The sequence below is a fragment of the Ranitomeya imitator genome, chromosome 6 (genome assembly GCF_032444005.1).
Source record: "Ranitomeya imitator isolate aRanImi1 chromosome 6, aRanImi1.pri, whole genome shotgun sequence".
Lineage (NCBI taxonomy): Eukaryota > Metazoa > Chordata > Amphibia > Anura > Dendrobatidae > Ranitomeya > Ranitomeya imitator.
In genome coordinates this window covers 486,362,746-486,379,571 of record NC_091287.1, presented here as the reverse complement: position 1 = coordinate 486,379,571, position 16,826 = coordinate 486,362,746, and the positions used below count along the sequence as shown (strand labels likewise).

General features: G+C 43.8%; 1 protein-coding gene across 3 annotated transcripts in view; it reads left to right on the top strand.

The window, feature by feature from the left end:
- The window catches only part of TRIQK (triple QxxK/R motif containing), a 233,056-nt gene that overhangs the window by 40,003 nt on the left and 176,227 nt on the right, over positions 1-16,826 (top strand). The window contains exon 3 of one of the 3 annotated variants that reach the window (XM_069731614.1): positions 4,523-4,582. The exons of the other annotated variants lie outside the window; for them this stretch is intronic. The gene's annotated coding sequence lies outside the window, so the exon portion shown is untranslated. The remainder of the gene's footprint in view (positions 1-4,522; positions 4,583-16,826) is intronic. 3 annotated transcript variants of the gene reach the window in all.

Sequence of the window (16,826 nt, the reverse complement as noted above, 5' to 3'; positions counted from 1 at the left end):
GACTTTAGGGGTCCCACATATTGGGAAACCCACAAACGTGATACCATTTTAAAAACAGCACCCCTAAACATATTGAAAACTGCTGTCAGGTAGTTTATTAACCCTTCAGGTGCTTTACAGTTATTAATGCAAAGTGGCATGACAGAAATGAAAATGTGTATTTTTACCACCTAAATGTTGCTAACTTCTAAACAGATTACTACAGCCGGCAGACTCTAAGGCCGCTATTTGGTCATGAATTGCCATCGCAAACATCAGGACCACAAAATCATGATCTGAGGGCACCAATTGGGATAAAGAAGAAGCCCCCACACTCTGTTAACCATTTATAATGATGTAGTCACTATTGACAGCAGCATCTAAGGGGTTTAACAGATTTAGAAGGTGCAAATACTGATCGTGGCTGATACAGCAAGTTGTCAGCTATAGTGTACAACCGACAGATGCTGGATTGTCATCTGTATGGGGAGGCTATTCTCTTATATCTCAGGTCAGTTAAAAGACGTATTGGCGGTCATTAAGGGGTTAATATTAAATTCACTCACAGGTGTGATAGGAAACATATTTCATTCCTGGATCTGGAGTTACTAGGCACAGAAGGTCATACCGTTATTAGCAAAACGCATATAAAACCTATCAGTGGGAATACTGTCCTGCATGCTACAAGTAGCCATCCCAAACACACCATCAAGTCGATACCAGTGGGGGAGTACACTAGACTAAAAAAAATTGTAGCAGAGCAGATGATATGAATAAAGAATTTAAAGAACTGGAAATTAAATTGGGTGCAAAAAACTATCCCAGATGGTCTTTAAAAAGAGCAGAAAATATAGTGGGTAAAAAAGATAGAGAAAGCATGTTAGCACCTAGGAAACAGGATAGAAAAATAAAAGACCACAGAAAAAAGAAACCATTCATCTGTTTACAATATAGCCCACAATTCAATCAAATAAAACATATTATTAATAAACGCTTGCCAATTCTCAAGGATGACACTACACTATCCAATATATTGGGGGAGGGCATTAATGTGGTAGCTAGGAGAGCACCTACAATAGGAAACTTAATCTCCCCGGGACTATTTCTGACCAGAACCCAGTTGAGAACATGGCTGGAAGTCAATGGCTTCTACAAGTGAGGAACCACATCGTGCAGCACATGTGAACATGCGCTTACAAGTAAAACTTTCACTGACAAGAAAAATTAATCAATGTATAATATAAAGCAATTCATAAATTGTCATACGACTAATGTGGTCTATAAAATAGATTGTGAGCTCTGTAATCTAACATATGTGGGTTGCACCACAAGAAAATTAAAGACGCGCATATCCGAACATTTTAGAGACACACTAAAAGGAAATAGTAATAATCGCAATATTTTCATGGTAGCAAAACACTTTAGAACCCACCACGCCGGAAATATATCAGCAATGAAAGTCCAAGGTGTAGAACAAATTTTAAAAAATCACCGCGCGGTGGAGATATTAAAAAAAGACACCTCTTAATCAGAGAGGCATTTTGGATTTATAACCTAGAAACAAGATATCCAAATGGCCTGAATAGGAGAAATGAATTCATGTACCATTATTTGTAAATAGTTGTTGTATGTATTATGTCATTTATATGTATTATGAGGTTTTAAAGATTTGTAATTTTTCTGTGTAATTTTGATAGGTGCAGTCTGTGCAATTAATACCAGGTGATCAAATCAGCTGTGTAAGAGTATATGGAACACCTTATAAGAACTAGAAGGTAGATGTAGGATTAAGCTGTGATAAAGATCTTAGTTGATCGAAACGCGTTGCTTATACCGTTCTTTTTCGCTGCCTATGCATCCATTATGTACAAGGATTCTTTGATGACTATGAAGTTTTAACTTGGAAAATAAAGACTTTGAATTTTAAGGAGCTGGAACTACCACTTCATTCCATATATTGTATTCACTGGGTCCCCCCGTGTGGTTCTGGGATTTTTGCTCACTGTTCTTGTCATCATTTTGACCCCACGGGGTGAGATCTTGTGTGGAGCTCCAGATCGAGGGAGATTATCAGTGGCCTTGTATGTCTTCCATTTTCTTATTATTGCTCCAGCCTCCCACAGTTGATTTCATCACACCAAGCTGCTTGCCTATTACTGATTCAGTCTTCCAGCCTGGTGCAGGGCTACAATTTTGTTTCTGGCATCCATTGACAGCTCTTTGGTCTTCACCATAGTGGAGTTTGGAGTGTGACTGAGATTGTGGACTAATGTCTTTTATACTGAAAACAAGTTCAAACAGGTGCCATTACTACAGATGAGTGGAGGACAGAGGAGCCTCTTAAAGAAGAAGTTACAGGTTTGTGAGAGCCAGAAATCTTGCATGTTTTTAGGTGACCAAATACTTATTTTCCACCATAATATGTGTAAGGGGGTGTGCAGGTGGCTAGTTTGAGAGCTGCATTCCTGTGCATGCCTACCCAATGAAACTGGGTACGTTTTGTGTTTGCTGTGTGCCCTGTGTAGTTTATGATAGTTGACACTGTTTAATATGATAATGGCTGACACTGTTCTGATATATGTGTGTTAGGGGCAGGAATAGGGACAGTCAGTGGCAGTGGTAGGTCAGCATTGGCAAGGGTTATGGCAGTGTAGTTGCGGGTTTGAACACTGGGGGGCACTGTAGAGTAGGAGATTAGATTGTGTTGAGAACTGGTTTCAGTCAGAGTAGTGACACTTGAGAAAGGGGTCAGAGCCAGTGTAGTGGCAGGGAGAGTGCCTTCCTGAGGTAATTTTGAGTTAGAGAGAGGAGCTAGAGCAGCGTGAGAGGAATTGTTCTAGAAGGTTTTCAGTTGTGAATAGGACAGTGAACAGAGCAGATTAGAAAGGTGACACGTCCATCTTCGTGACTGGTGTGATCTGGGCAGTAGGAGTGGTCAGCGGTTAAGTCTTTGGGAACTCCTGTGATGTCCGGGACCTACGGTCTGATAAGGATTAGAAGCATAATCCTGTAACTTCGCCCAAGGAAAGGGAAAGTGGACAGGGAGCACTGGGGACCAGCTAGGCCGACAATCCAGAAAACTGCAGGAATGAAGATCATGGTACCAGATGATGTGTTGTCAGGAAAGACCAGTGACAGCATAGAAGGTGAAACATCTGTTATATGATATGTGAAGACTGTTGGACGGCGTCTGTAATACAACTGAAGGAGTTAAGTAAAGTTCTGTTGGAAATAAATCTGGACTTTGAGAGTAATTGCGTGTTGCTGAGACAAATCGGGACTTTGCAGTCTAAGGAGAATGCTGACCCACAGGTGGGTGAAATACATTGCAAACATTTATTAATGCAGCGGGGTGCTGGGGTGTGAGGGAAATAGAGAAGCCCCTCGCCATGACTACCACTCTGGCCCCCGTTACATATGTAAAATAAATTTTGCCAAATCGGACAAGGTGATTTGTTATCTCAATTTTGACTCTCATAGTTGTGGTCTACCTATGATGTCAACTACAGGCCTCTCTCTCATCTTTTTAAGTGGGAGAACTTCCACAATTGGTGGCTGACTAAATACTTTTTCTCCCACTGTGTGTGTGTGTGTGTGTGTGTGTATATATATATATATATATATATATATATATATATTATTATTATTATTTTTTTCCATGTTACACTGATCTTTTGACTCCCTGACCTGATATACCAAATTCTGAGAGCTGATTTGCTACTGACCAACAATTTTAAGACCCACTTATAAGTTATTCTCATCCGACAAATGTGTCTGCAAGTGGGCGTCTTAGGCCTGGTTCACACTTCCGAGTTCAATGTGAGAAAGTCGCCTGAATTTTTCGCATCAAGTGCCGGCACTGCCGCCGGCACTCGTGACAGTGGCGTCCATCTGCATAGAAATACATCCAGCCGCACGCTCCGGTCCCGAGTGCCGGCATCAGTGCCGGCATCAGTGCCGGATATTGATGCGAGAGACTCGAGTGAGTTTCTTGCATTGAACTCGCAAGTGTTACCCCGGCCTTAGAATGGGAAATGATTGTTCATTCCTACGATTGACGTTTGGCTAATCGTTGACCTGTGCATACAATAAAGACTAACGGCTTATGACCAAATATATTTATAGAGGTGGGGGAAGGGAAAAAACAGACATAGATGTAACATTTAACTTTGTAAGGTGATTTGAAAAGGAGTAATTCTGTTCACACTGTCCTGGTCAGGTATTCGGTCTGATCCTCCTTGGCTGCGGGTCTTCACCGTTACCTTTAGCTCTTACAGACCCAAGGATCGTGTCCTAGACATTATGTAGTGCGAGGAACGTCATGTCGTCTTGTGACTAGGTTACACAAGACCTCATGATTTTGCTTCGCCTAGTAAATACCAGAAGTGACCATGCTGCAAAACAGAAAACCAGCTGCCATAAAGGAACCATCTGAACGTCCGGCATCACAAATTGGATTGCTTATATTTATTGCTAAGCTTTATAATTTTTCTGCTTTAATGGTTTTAGTACACATTTTGATCAAATTGTATACTCCCGCTAGCACTCAAAGGCTGTAAGACCCGCCCCACTGAATTCCTGATAATTCAAACAGCAGCATAAGGTAAGCGAATAGTTCGGCACTTACGGTGCATCTGTGTGCATAGTATTAATGAGAATTGCTGCCGTTTTAATGAGATCACCTGTGCAAAAGTGGCATAAAAAAGAAAAAAAACGACATGTGATGCAGCACAACTGCATTGCTAGTACTTGCATCAAGCAATCTACAGCAAGGTTCACCAGCCAGTTTGTGGGTGGCTGGAGTGCTGCATGTTGCTGATCCATACTGATTGGTAAATCCGAGAAAAACGTAGGAATAGTCACATCTGAGCCCTATCTCCCCTGTATAACAGAAAAAACTTGGCGCTCAAATTGTAGCTGAACAGTGTATGCATGTGTATGTATATCACTGTTCATCTACAATTTGAGCCCCAAGTCTTTTTTTTTTTTCTCTTGTATATTACCGCTGTTGCACCCTACTTGAGCACCTATCCCTGGAATGCCGTGAATTCGTCATAATTCTAACTACCCTGTAGACGTAAACGGACTGCACACAAAGACTTACCGTACTTTTCTGAACACTAGGTACACAGTGCATCTATTGCACAAGTGTGTACTCGGCCCACTTAAGAGGTCACTGAGAAGCGCCAAGTGGGCTTATATAGTTTGATTAAAATGGGTACTAAGAACATCGTGATCATTTTTCAATAATGGTTTTTCTTAGCCAAGGTTTCTTGTAAGTAGTTGGATGTGCAGTAAATTTTTTTTCTTTAATTGTTTTGTGAATTTAGAAGCGTTGCCACTTTTTTACAACGGTCTGATGGTTCAAATTCTTTCTTCACAAAGTTTCTTTCTAACATTTATCAAACCCACTTTGTTTATAAACAAGTAAACTGGCTTTCAAGCTGCCCAGATTTATGATCTATCCATTCATTCTCTTCTGTGCATAATACGTGTGTAGGTCTTATTACATAATCCAGTCATTGAAAGTCTCCTCTCTTGTGTATTTGCCTCTTTCGCTATTAAACCCAGATGAATTGAGATTTGTTTTTAAAATCTACCACTATTGTTGTTTTATCAATGTTTATATGGTCGCTTGGAAATGATGATGGCGAGCCAGGTGTTCCACCTAAACATGGCCATATATGAAGAACTATGCCAGGCGTTCAAGAATCCAAAGCCACAGAGTATATACACTGTGTACGTGAGCGTCCTACAGGCCTGCCGTGCTTCTTTTCCATAGATGGAGAGAATGTGCCAAGCACTGAATTTCCTGGAGTTTTAACATCTCCGCCTATGACACGAATAGACTAACTATTCCCTGTGATAACCGTGTTCAATGTGACCTTTCTAAAGGCTGAAACTGGTTAGGATTTTCATCTAAAATTAAGTAATTCAACAATTTAAAAATTTTATTTTTTTAAGTGCATACCATTTTCCCATTAAAAGAAATACAAATAACTTTTCTTTGTTAAGGTTTTACAGTATTAGTTTGTATTCAGTGACAACACCCAAAATCCCATGAAGGATGGTTTTCGAGAAAGGTGCAAAATGCATAGGTTGTAAGAAACTTCAAAAACTCTTAAAATTCTCTCCTCAAACATTTCTACTTTAAAGAGGAACTTTCGCCAAATGTTTCACCGTGACCTGTGCACCCAATGTAATAATGTGGTTGCAAATTTGCTTTGTCGTTTCCAATTTCACTTCTCTGTTGCAGAAATATTAGTAAAATAAGTATTTGTACCTAATGTGTGTGTATCTACAGGTGCTTGTCACAAAATTAGTTTTTTAATGATATTCTATTTCAGTTCTTCAATACAAAAAGTGAATCTTCAAATATTGTATAGTCAATACAAACAGTGATCTATTTCAAATGTTTATTTCTGGAAATGTTGATGATTATGGCTTACAGCCAAGTAAAACCCAAAAGTCATTAACTCAGTAATTTAGAATAATTAACAAAAAACACACCTGCAATATATATATGAGTATATGCCGACCCCCCCCCCCCCTAATTTTGCCACAAAAAACTGGGAAAACTTAATGACTCGAGTATAAGCCTAGGGTGGGAAATGCAGCAGCTACCAGTAAATGTCAAAAGTAAAAATAGATACCAATAAAAGTAAAATTTAATTGAGATATCAGTAGGTTAAGTGCTTTTGAATATCCATATTGAATCAGGAGCCCCATATAATGCTCCATAAAGTATATGATGGCCCCATAAGAAGCTCCATATTAAAATATGCCCCATATAATCCTGCATAAAGGTTAATAATGGCCCCATAAGATGCTCCATAGACACATTTGCCCAATATAATGCTGCACAAATGTTGATTATGGCCCAATAAGGCTACGTTCACACTAGCGTTGTGCGCCGCTGCGTCGGCGACGCAACGCACGCAAAAACGCAGCAAAACGCACGCAAAAACGCTGCGTTTTGCGACGCATGCGTTGTTTTTTGCCGAAAATCGGACGCAAGAAAAATGCAACTTGTTGCGTTTTCTTGGTCCGACGCTTGCGGCAAAAAAGACGCATGCGTCGCACAACGCAACAAACAAAAACGCATGCGTCCCCCATGTTAAATATAGGGGCGCATGACGCGTGCATCGCCGCTGCGTCACCCGACGCTAACCCGACGCACACTAGCATAACGCTAGTGTGAACGTAGCCTAAGATGCTCCATAAATATATTTGCCCCATATAGTGCTGCACAAACCTTGATTATGGCCCCATTAGATGCTCCATAAAGACACTTGCCCCATATAGTCCTGCACAAACGTTATGGCCCCATACAGACACTTGCCCCATATAGTCCTGCACAAACATTATGGCCCCATAAGATACCCCATACAGACACTTGCTCCATATAGTCCTGCACAAATGTTATGGCCCCATAAGATGCCCCATACAGACACTTGCTCCATATAGTCCTGCACAAACGTTATGGCCCCATAAGATGCTCCATACAGACACTTGCCTCATATAGTCCTGCACAAACGTTATGGCCCCATAAGATGCCCCATACAGACACTTGCCTCATATAGTCCTGCACAAACGTTATGGCCCCATAAGATGCCCCATACAGACACTTGCCCCATATAGTCCTGCACAAATGTTATGGCCCCATAAGATGCCCCATACAGACACTTGCCTCATCTAGTCTTGCACAAACGTTATGGCCCCATAAGATGCCCCATACAGACACTTGCCCCATATAGTCCTGCACAAATGTTATGGCCCCATAAGATGCCCCATACAGACACTTGCCTCATATAGTCCTGCACAAACGTTATGGCCCCATAAGATGCCCCATACAGACACTTGCCCCATTTGCTGTTGCTGCGATAAAAAAAATAAAATCACATACTCATCTCTCCGTCACTCAGGCTCCCGGCACTTGGAACATTCACCTGCTCCTCGTTCCGGGCGCCGCTCCATCTTCAGCGTCTTCTGCACTGAGGGCGCGCACTAACCACGTCACTGTGCCCTCTGACCTGAGCGTCACTGCAGAAGACGCTGAAGATGGAGCGGCGCCGGAACGGGGAGCAGGTGAATATCGCACTGCGCTCCCCTCCTCATTATACTCACCTGCTCCTGGCGCTGTGTAGTCCCTGATTCCCTGGCGCTACAGCTTCTAACTGTACTGAGCGGTCACCGTTACCGCTCACTACAGTAATGAATATGCGGCTCCACCCCTGTGGGAGGTGGAGCCGCATATTCATTACTGTAATGAGCGGAACCATGTGACCTCTCAGTGCAGGAAGAAGCTGAGGCGCCGGGAAGCCAGGGACCTGCAGGGACCGCGCCAGGAGCAGGTGAGTATTAGACAGCCCCCGCTCCCCCTCCCCTGCCGACCCCTCGGTATGAGTCGAGTATAAGCGGAGAGGGGGACTTTCAGCCCCAAAAAAACCGCGCCGGAAATCTCGGCTTATACTCGAGTATACTATATATATATATATATATATATATATATATATATATATATATATATATATATATATATATATATATATATATATATATATATGTATATATATATATATATATATATATATATATGTATATATATATATATATATATATATATATATATATATATATTTATTAGTATGTATATACTCGATGGTGGCCCGATTCTAACGCATCGGGTATTCTTGAATATGCATGTCCACGTAGTATATTGCACAGCCACATAGTATATTGCACAGCCACGTAGTATATTGCACAGCCACGTAGTACAGTATTTTGCCCAGCCACGTAGTATGTTGCCCAGCCACGTAGTATGTTGCCCAGCCACGTAGTATATTGCCCAGGCACGTAGTATATTGCCCAGCAATGTAGTATATTGCCCAGCCACGTAGTATATTGCCCAGCCACATAGTATACAGCACAGTATACTGCCCAGTCATGTAATATATTGCCCAGCAATGTAGTATATTGTCCAGCTACATAGTATATTGCCCAGCCACAAATGTAACAGGTTAAAAAATAAAAAATAAACATGTAGTTTTGTCCTGTTGCCTGTGTGTGCGGTGTACGCGGCAGCTTCCGGTCCCAGGGTTGGTATGAGCGCAGGACCTGTGATGACGTCGCGGTCACATGACCATGATGTCATGGAAGGTCCTTCTCGCATAGCATCTTTGGAACCGGAACCTGCCGCTTGCACTGCCGAGGACAGCACGCACGTCGGAGGGTGAGAATAACCCTTTTTTTTCTTCTTATTATTATTATTTTTAACATTAGATCGTTTTACTATTGATGCTGCATACGCATCATCAATAGTAAAAAGTTGGTCACACAGGGTTAATAGCTGTGTAACCGGAGTGCGTTACACCGCGCTCCGGTAACGCTGGCATTAATCCTGTGTGAGGGCTGACTGGATGACTGGAGGGGAGTATGGAGCAGGCACTGACTGCGGGGAGGAAAGAGCGGCCATATTGCCGCCGGACTGTGGCCGTCGCTGATTGGTCGTGGCAAATCAGTGACTTGGATTCCATGACAGACAGAGGTCGCGACCAATGAATATCCGTGACAGAAAGACAGTAGGACAGACAGAAAGACGGAAGTGACCCTTAGACAATTATATAGTGTGTGTATATATATGTATATTATAAAAAAATTTTACTTGCTTCAAAAGTCTTTGAGTTGCGATCTTCTCATCACTTGTGCTACGCTTAGCAGAGCTTCATCCCTGCTGTATGAGGCAAAAATCATCATCTGCCATGAAAGCTGGCTATGTGGCTGCGGTCATAGCAGGTCTCCTACCGGTCCCCATACCAACCCATCGGTGCCTTGCGATCATGTGGTGGGTGCTGATGGGCGTGGTTTGTGACGTTCTTCTTGTTTAATGCCGCTGTTGGAGATTGACAGCAGCATGTAACTAGTTAACATCCACAGGTGGATCTCGATTCCACCCGCGGCTGTTGGGGGCACATGATGTGCCTGAAAAAACGCGGGCTTAGCACAGGAGCCAGCATAAAATAGGGGGAGACACGACCTATGACGTACCTATAGGTCATGAAGTGATTACGATAAACTTCACATTGTGCTTAGCTGCATAGATATATCTATAGCTTGTGTCTCTAGTATATTTGTATACAGAACCTTTATTAAACTTTATGGACCACTATTCTAGATGCTAGACTAATTGACCAGATCTTGCTGCCTACGCCAAGCTGAAGCGGACTGCTTGGAGCTCTGGGATTTTCACATCCACCTTTTGTGCCTCTGGGTTAACCGTTTTCATTTCCAGCTCTGCAGCTGCCCACGTAACCAACAGTTGTGATGAGGATGTGATCTTGGAGAAGTGCTAATTAATCTCACCCTAGAGACTGCACAAGTTACCTCTCTGACTGTGGAGGGCTCAGCTGGCATGTTCAGATAGTGTTTCTACACGGAGATTATGCCTGGGGTAATAGAAATCAATGTCCTCTCAGTTGTCATGGACCTGCAACCCTGGAGAGTCATAACATATTGATGAACTGATCAGCATTTCAGGATTAGGAGGAGAGTGATGATTAATCAAACTGTTCCAAGTAAAGCAGAAGTCATGCACGGCTGTACATGTTCTATCACATGCGTACGAGAAACTGCCGCCCCGGACTGTGCATGAAGGCATAACTCCACATACAATATACCCATATGCCAATATCAAACATAACACTATATGTAAAGAATTTAACCTTCTAAATGAAATCAATAAACACCTTTCTGTATCAGCGGAAATGTTTACAAATTGTGGGAAGAGAATTAATGAAGAGAGTAGGAAAACTATTTAAAAGGACTATGTTAACCCCTTAGTGACAGAGCCAATTTGGTACTTAATGACCGAGCCAATTTTTACAATTCTGACCACTGTCACTTTATGAGGTTATAAGGCTGTGTGCACACGATGCAGATTTGGTGCAGAATTTTCTGCATAAAATCTGCATCTCCTGGCAGAATCCGCAGGTGCGTTTTTTATGTGTTTTTTGTGCGTTTTTAGTGCGTGTTTAGTGCGTTTTTTTATGCGTTTTTTTGTGTGCAGATTTTACCAATGGATTTCTATTATGGAGGGGTGCAGAAACGCTGCAGAACTGCACAAAAGAAGTGACATGCACTTCTTTGAAATCTGCAGCGTTTCTGCGCAGATTTTTCTGCACAGCTTTTTTTTTTTTCACATTGATTTACATTGTACTGTAATTGACAGTGCAGTTCTGCAGCGTTTCTGCTGCAGAAAAATCTGCAGTTCTGCACTAAATCTGCATCGTGTGCACATACCCTAACTCTGGAACGCTTCAACGGATCCCACTGATTCTCAGATTGTTTTTTCGTGACATATTGTACTTCATGTTAGTGGTAACATTTCTTCGATATTACTTGCGATTATTTATAAAAAAAAAAACGGAAATATGGCGAAAATTTTGCAATTTTCAAACTTTGTATTTTTATGCCCTGAAATCAGAGAGATATGTCACGAATAATAGTTAAAGGGCCACTGTCACCCCCCCTCCAGCCGTTATAAACTAAGTAATGCTGCATTCTAACAAGGTGGCTCTTTTAGTTTTAGGTTCAAGTATACCCCAAATAAAGCGTTTTTATACTTAGCCACAATTCCTGTCTCTAGCCAGGGAGGCGGGTCCTCACTCCCCAGCTCTAACCGCTCCTCTGCCGTCACTCAACTCTTCCTGCGCCTTCGGCACCGCCCCCTCAGCGCTGTGTACGTTTAAAAACCGGCGCCTGCGCAGTGTACTGCTGTGCTGCACAGACGCAGTAAGCTCTGGCCGTCTGACGTCCCAGCCAGGCTTGCAGACTGCGCCTGCGCGGGCATTGCGGCCAGCCACCTTTGGAATCCCCGCCCCGCACTGTGCATAATGCATAACACAGTGCGGGGCGGGGATTCCAAAGGTGGCTGGCCGCAATGCCCGCGCAGTCTGCAAGCCTGGCTGGAACGTCAGACGGCCAGAGCTTACTGCGTCTGCAGAGCACAGCAGTACACTGCGCAGGCGGCGGTTTTGAAATGTACACAGCGCTGAGGGGGCGGCGCCGAAAGCGCAGGAAGAGTTGAGTGACAGCAGAGGAGCGGTTAGAGCTGGGGAGTGACGACCCGCCTCCCTGGCTAGAGACAGGAATTGTGGCGAAGTATAAAAACGCTTTATTTGGGGTATACTTGAACCTAAAACTAAAAGAGCCACCTTGTTAGAATGCAGCATTACTGCTGCACAAGGTGGCTCTTTTAGTTTATAACGGCTGGAGGGGGGTGACAGTGGCCCTTTAAGAAATAACATTTCCCACATGTCTACTTTACATCAGCACAATTTTGGAAACAAAATTTTTTTTGTTAGGGAGTAATAAGGGTTAAAAGTTGACCAGCAATTCCTCATTTTTACAACACCATTTTTTTTTAGGGACCACATCACATTTGAAGTCATTTTGAGGCGTCTATATGATAGAAAATAATGAAGTGTGACACCATTCTAAAAACTGCACCCCTCAAGGTTCTCAAACCCACATTCAAGAAGTTTATTAACCCTTTACGTGCTTCACAGGAACTGAAACAATGTGGAAGGAAAAAATGAACATTTAACTTTTTTTTGCAAACATTGTAATTCAGAACCATTTTTTTTATTTTCACAAGTGTAAAAACAGAAATGTAACCATAAATTTTGTTATGCAATTTCTCCTGAACACGCCAATACCCCATATGTGGGGGTAAACCACTTTTTGGGCGCACCGCAGAGCTTGGAAGTGAAGGAGCGCCGTTTGACTTTTTCAATGCAGAATTGGCTGGAATTGAGATCGGACACCATGTCACGTTTAGGGAGCCCCTGATGTGCCTAAACAGTGGAAACTCCCCACAAGTGACACCATTTTGGAAACTATACCCCTTAAGGAACTTATCTAGATGTGTGGTGAGCACTTTGAACCCCCAAATGCTTCACAGAAGTTTATAACGTAGAGCCGTGAAAATAAAAAATCAAATTTTTTCTACAAAAATGATCTTTTTGCCCCCAAATTTTTATTTTCACAAGGGTAACAGGAGAAATTAGACCACAAAAGTTGTTGTGCAATTTGTCCTGAGTATGCTGGTACCCCATATGTGGGGGTACACCACTGTTTGGGCGCACGGCAGAGCTCGGAAGGAAGGAGCGCCGTTTTGGAATGCAGACTTTGATAGAATGGTCTGCGGGCATTATGTTGCATTTGCAGAGCCCCTGATGTACCTAAACAGTAGTAACCCCCCACAAGTGACCCCATTTTGGAAACCAGTCCCCCCAAGGAACTTATCTAGATGTGTGGTGAGAACTTTAAATGCCCAAGTGCTTCACAGAAGTTTATAATGCAGAGTCGTAAAAATAAAAAATATTTTTTTCCACAAAAAAGATATTGTAGCCCCCAAGTCTTTATTTTCACAAGGGTAACAAGATAAATTGGACCGCAATAGTTGTTGTCCAATTTATCCCGAGTACGCTGATGCGCCATATGTGGGGGTAACCCACTGTTTGGGTGCACGGCAGGGCTCAGAAGGGAGGGAGCACCATTTGACTTTTTGAGCGCAAGATTCGCTGTCGTGTTTGGAGACACCCTGATGTACCTAAACAGTGGAAACCCCCCAATTCTAGCTCCAACCCTAACCCCAACACACCCCTAACCCTAATTCCAACCCGATCCGTAATCCTAATCACAACCCTAACAATAATCACAACCCTTACCCCAAAACAACCCTAATGTCAACCATAACCCTAATCAAAACCCTAACCCTAATCTCAACCCTAACCTCAAACCTAACCCTAATCCCAATACACCCCTAATCCCAACCCTAACCTTAACCCTAATCCCAAACCTAACCCTAATCCCAAGCGTAACCCTAATGCCAACCCTAACCCTAATACAAACCCTAACCCTAATCCCAACTCTAACCCTAACTTTAGCCGCAACCCTAGCCCTAACCCTAACCCTAAATTTAGCCCCAACCCTAGCTCTAACTTTAGCTCCAACCCTAACCCTAGCCCTAACTTTAGCCCCAACCCTAACCCTAGCCCTAAGGCTACTTTCACACTTGCGTCGTTTGGCATCCGTCGCAATCCGTCGTTTTGGACAAAAACGGATCCTGCAAATGTGCCTGCAGAATGCGTTTTTTGCCGATAGACTTGTATTGCCGACGGACGCGACGGATGGCCACACGTCGCGTCCGTCGTGCACTGGATCAGTTGTGTTTTGGCGGACCATCGGCACAAAAAAAGTTCACTGTAACTTTTTTTTGTACGTCGCGTCCGCCATTTCCGACCGCGCATGCGTGGCCGTTACTCCGCCCCCTCCTCTCCAGGACATAGATTGGGCAGCGGATGCGTTGAAAAACTACATCCGCTGCCCACGTTGTGCACAATATTCACAACGTGCGTCGGTATGTCGTAAGTGTGAAAGAAGCCTAACCCTAAATTTAGCCCCAACCCTAAATTTAGCCCCAACCCTAACCCTAAATTTAGCCCCAACCCTAACCCTAGCCCTAACCCTAATTTTAGCCCCAACTGCTTTCTCCTGCCGGCCGGCAGATGGCGTCAGATGGCGGGCGCACTGCGCATGCGCCCGTCATTTTGTTTCCCAAAGAAGACGCCGGCGGCCAGGAGAAGAAGCAGGAGGACCCAGGGACACCGGTGAGTATAACAGGGTCCCCGAATCCCCCTATTTCTCTGTCCTCTGATGTGCGATCACCTCCGAGGACAGAGAATTACACATCGCCGGTAAACTGTTAATTATCGGCGATCGCAAAACGGGTCGGTAAAACCGACCCCCGATCATGTTCTTTTGGGGTCTCCTCCCGGTGTCGGCGGGCGCACTGCGCATGCGCCCGCCATTTTTTTGCCGGAAAAAGATGGCGGCGCCCTTCGGGAGCCACGAGGTGCATCGGGGGAGACAGGTGAGTATCGGGGGGCTTTCTGGGACCCCTATTCTCTGTCCTCTGATGTGCGATCACATCGGAGGACAGAAATTAAAAGGGAAATCGCGTTTTTTTTTTTTTTTGCGATCGCCAGTAAACTGTTAATTACCGGCGATCGCAAAAGCGGGGTCGCTAAAAACCGACCCGAATCATGTTCTCTGGGGTCTCGGCTACCCCCGGCAGCCGAGACCCCAGAGAAAATCGGACTCTGGGGGGCGCTATTTACTTTTTCCACAGCGCCGTTAATTAACTGCCGCCGTTAAAAGGCGTATCGGCGGTCGTTAAGGGGTTAAGCAGTGTGGGGGTCATGGTTGTTCAGCTTAAATGACTAGGAAATACTTATTTTTATACCCCTGGTCCCACAGTCACTAGTATCTGGAATGGACCCCATTGTTGAAAGTGCCCAGCGCTCTCAACGTTGAACGTTCTCCACCTTTTCCCTCAGCTCTGAGATCTGCTCTAGTGGTCTCCTGATTGAATCTTACAGACATCACATGGAGGGGAGGGGAGGACCTTTCAGTGCAGCGAATCCTGAGCACTCCACGTAAAAGTGCCATCACCTGGGTACGATCTGTAATGCTTCCTGCCCTGTATTTTCTATATTGCTGTCAGAAATTTTGCAGTTACTGAAAATTTACTTTTTGTTTCTACAACTCCTATTCAGGCTTTTGTATCTCCATTATATCGGGCAACAAGGAAACCCTGTGTAGTCTTAAGGCCTTGTATTTTTGGTCCGCGTGTGAGTCGACAAGACATTAGTTCGCACTAGCACTAATATTTTATGTAAATTTGCACTATTATCTATTTTTTTTTTTTTTTTTGCTTGTACAGTTCGTCCAAAGAAAAAATTGCAACATTCATGATTTGCATTCAATATTTGGCTCAAACATGGCCATGCAAGTCAGTGACTCTGTGGGAAAAAAATCTAACCGCTCTCGGATGCTGTCCAAATGCAGTTTGATTTTGACAGAATTGAGAAAATGGAGACTCTCTTTTTTTCTCCTCCATCTTCTCCTCATCCAAAAAAATCTGATCACATTATGATTAGCATAGCCGGACCGCATGACTGTAGCCTAACATTGCAGTCATATTGCCCCCAATCCATCCTATACTTCTTGCTGTCCTACCAAATGAATTTCTCCTGTTTTTTATAGCAGTTTTCTTGTGTATCATAGGAATAGGAGTTATTACTATATTAGTTCAGTTTTTTTCCCTTCACCCATGACAGCACACCTGATAGGGGGACCCGCCCCAGCCAGGACAGGAAACCTACTGACTACTTCTGTTGGGTTTCCTGCCCTGATGATAACCCTCGTCATGAGACTTGGCGGGTTGAAGGTTTCATTATATATATTTTTTGTCTTCTTACCCACTCCTGTCCCGGCACTGGAAGAACAGGCACATTCCTGTATGCCAGCCTTCAGGTTTTGGAAGCGCCGTCCGTGGGTCCAGTTGGCCTTGGTGTACATGCGGGCGTGGGCGGCACAGAAACGGGCCAGTCGGCTCTTCTGCATTTGCAACGCTGCTTTCCTTTCTATGGCCGCAGCTTCGTAGTGAGTAGGGCCTCCGGGGGTGCTCTCCGCTTACGTCAAATGCAAGGCCCGCTGGGAATTGCTGTGTCCGCGTGACGTCATGGGGGGCTGCGCCGGAGCCAAGATGGCGGTACCCTGGGCAGAAGAGCTGGCCAGGAAGTGTGGAGACTTGGCGCTTCCTGGCGGGGGGGCCTTGATATGACAGCGGGTGGTGAGTAATTTACGAGAATGTCGTCTTTTTTGGTTAAAAGAATAAAGTAAATCACTAGGGGCCTAGGATGGCTAGCGCCAAGGAAGAATACAGAATGTGCCCTTTGTAGGACACCGCTGGCAAAATCTCTGCTTTGACTGCCTTAAAA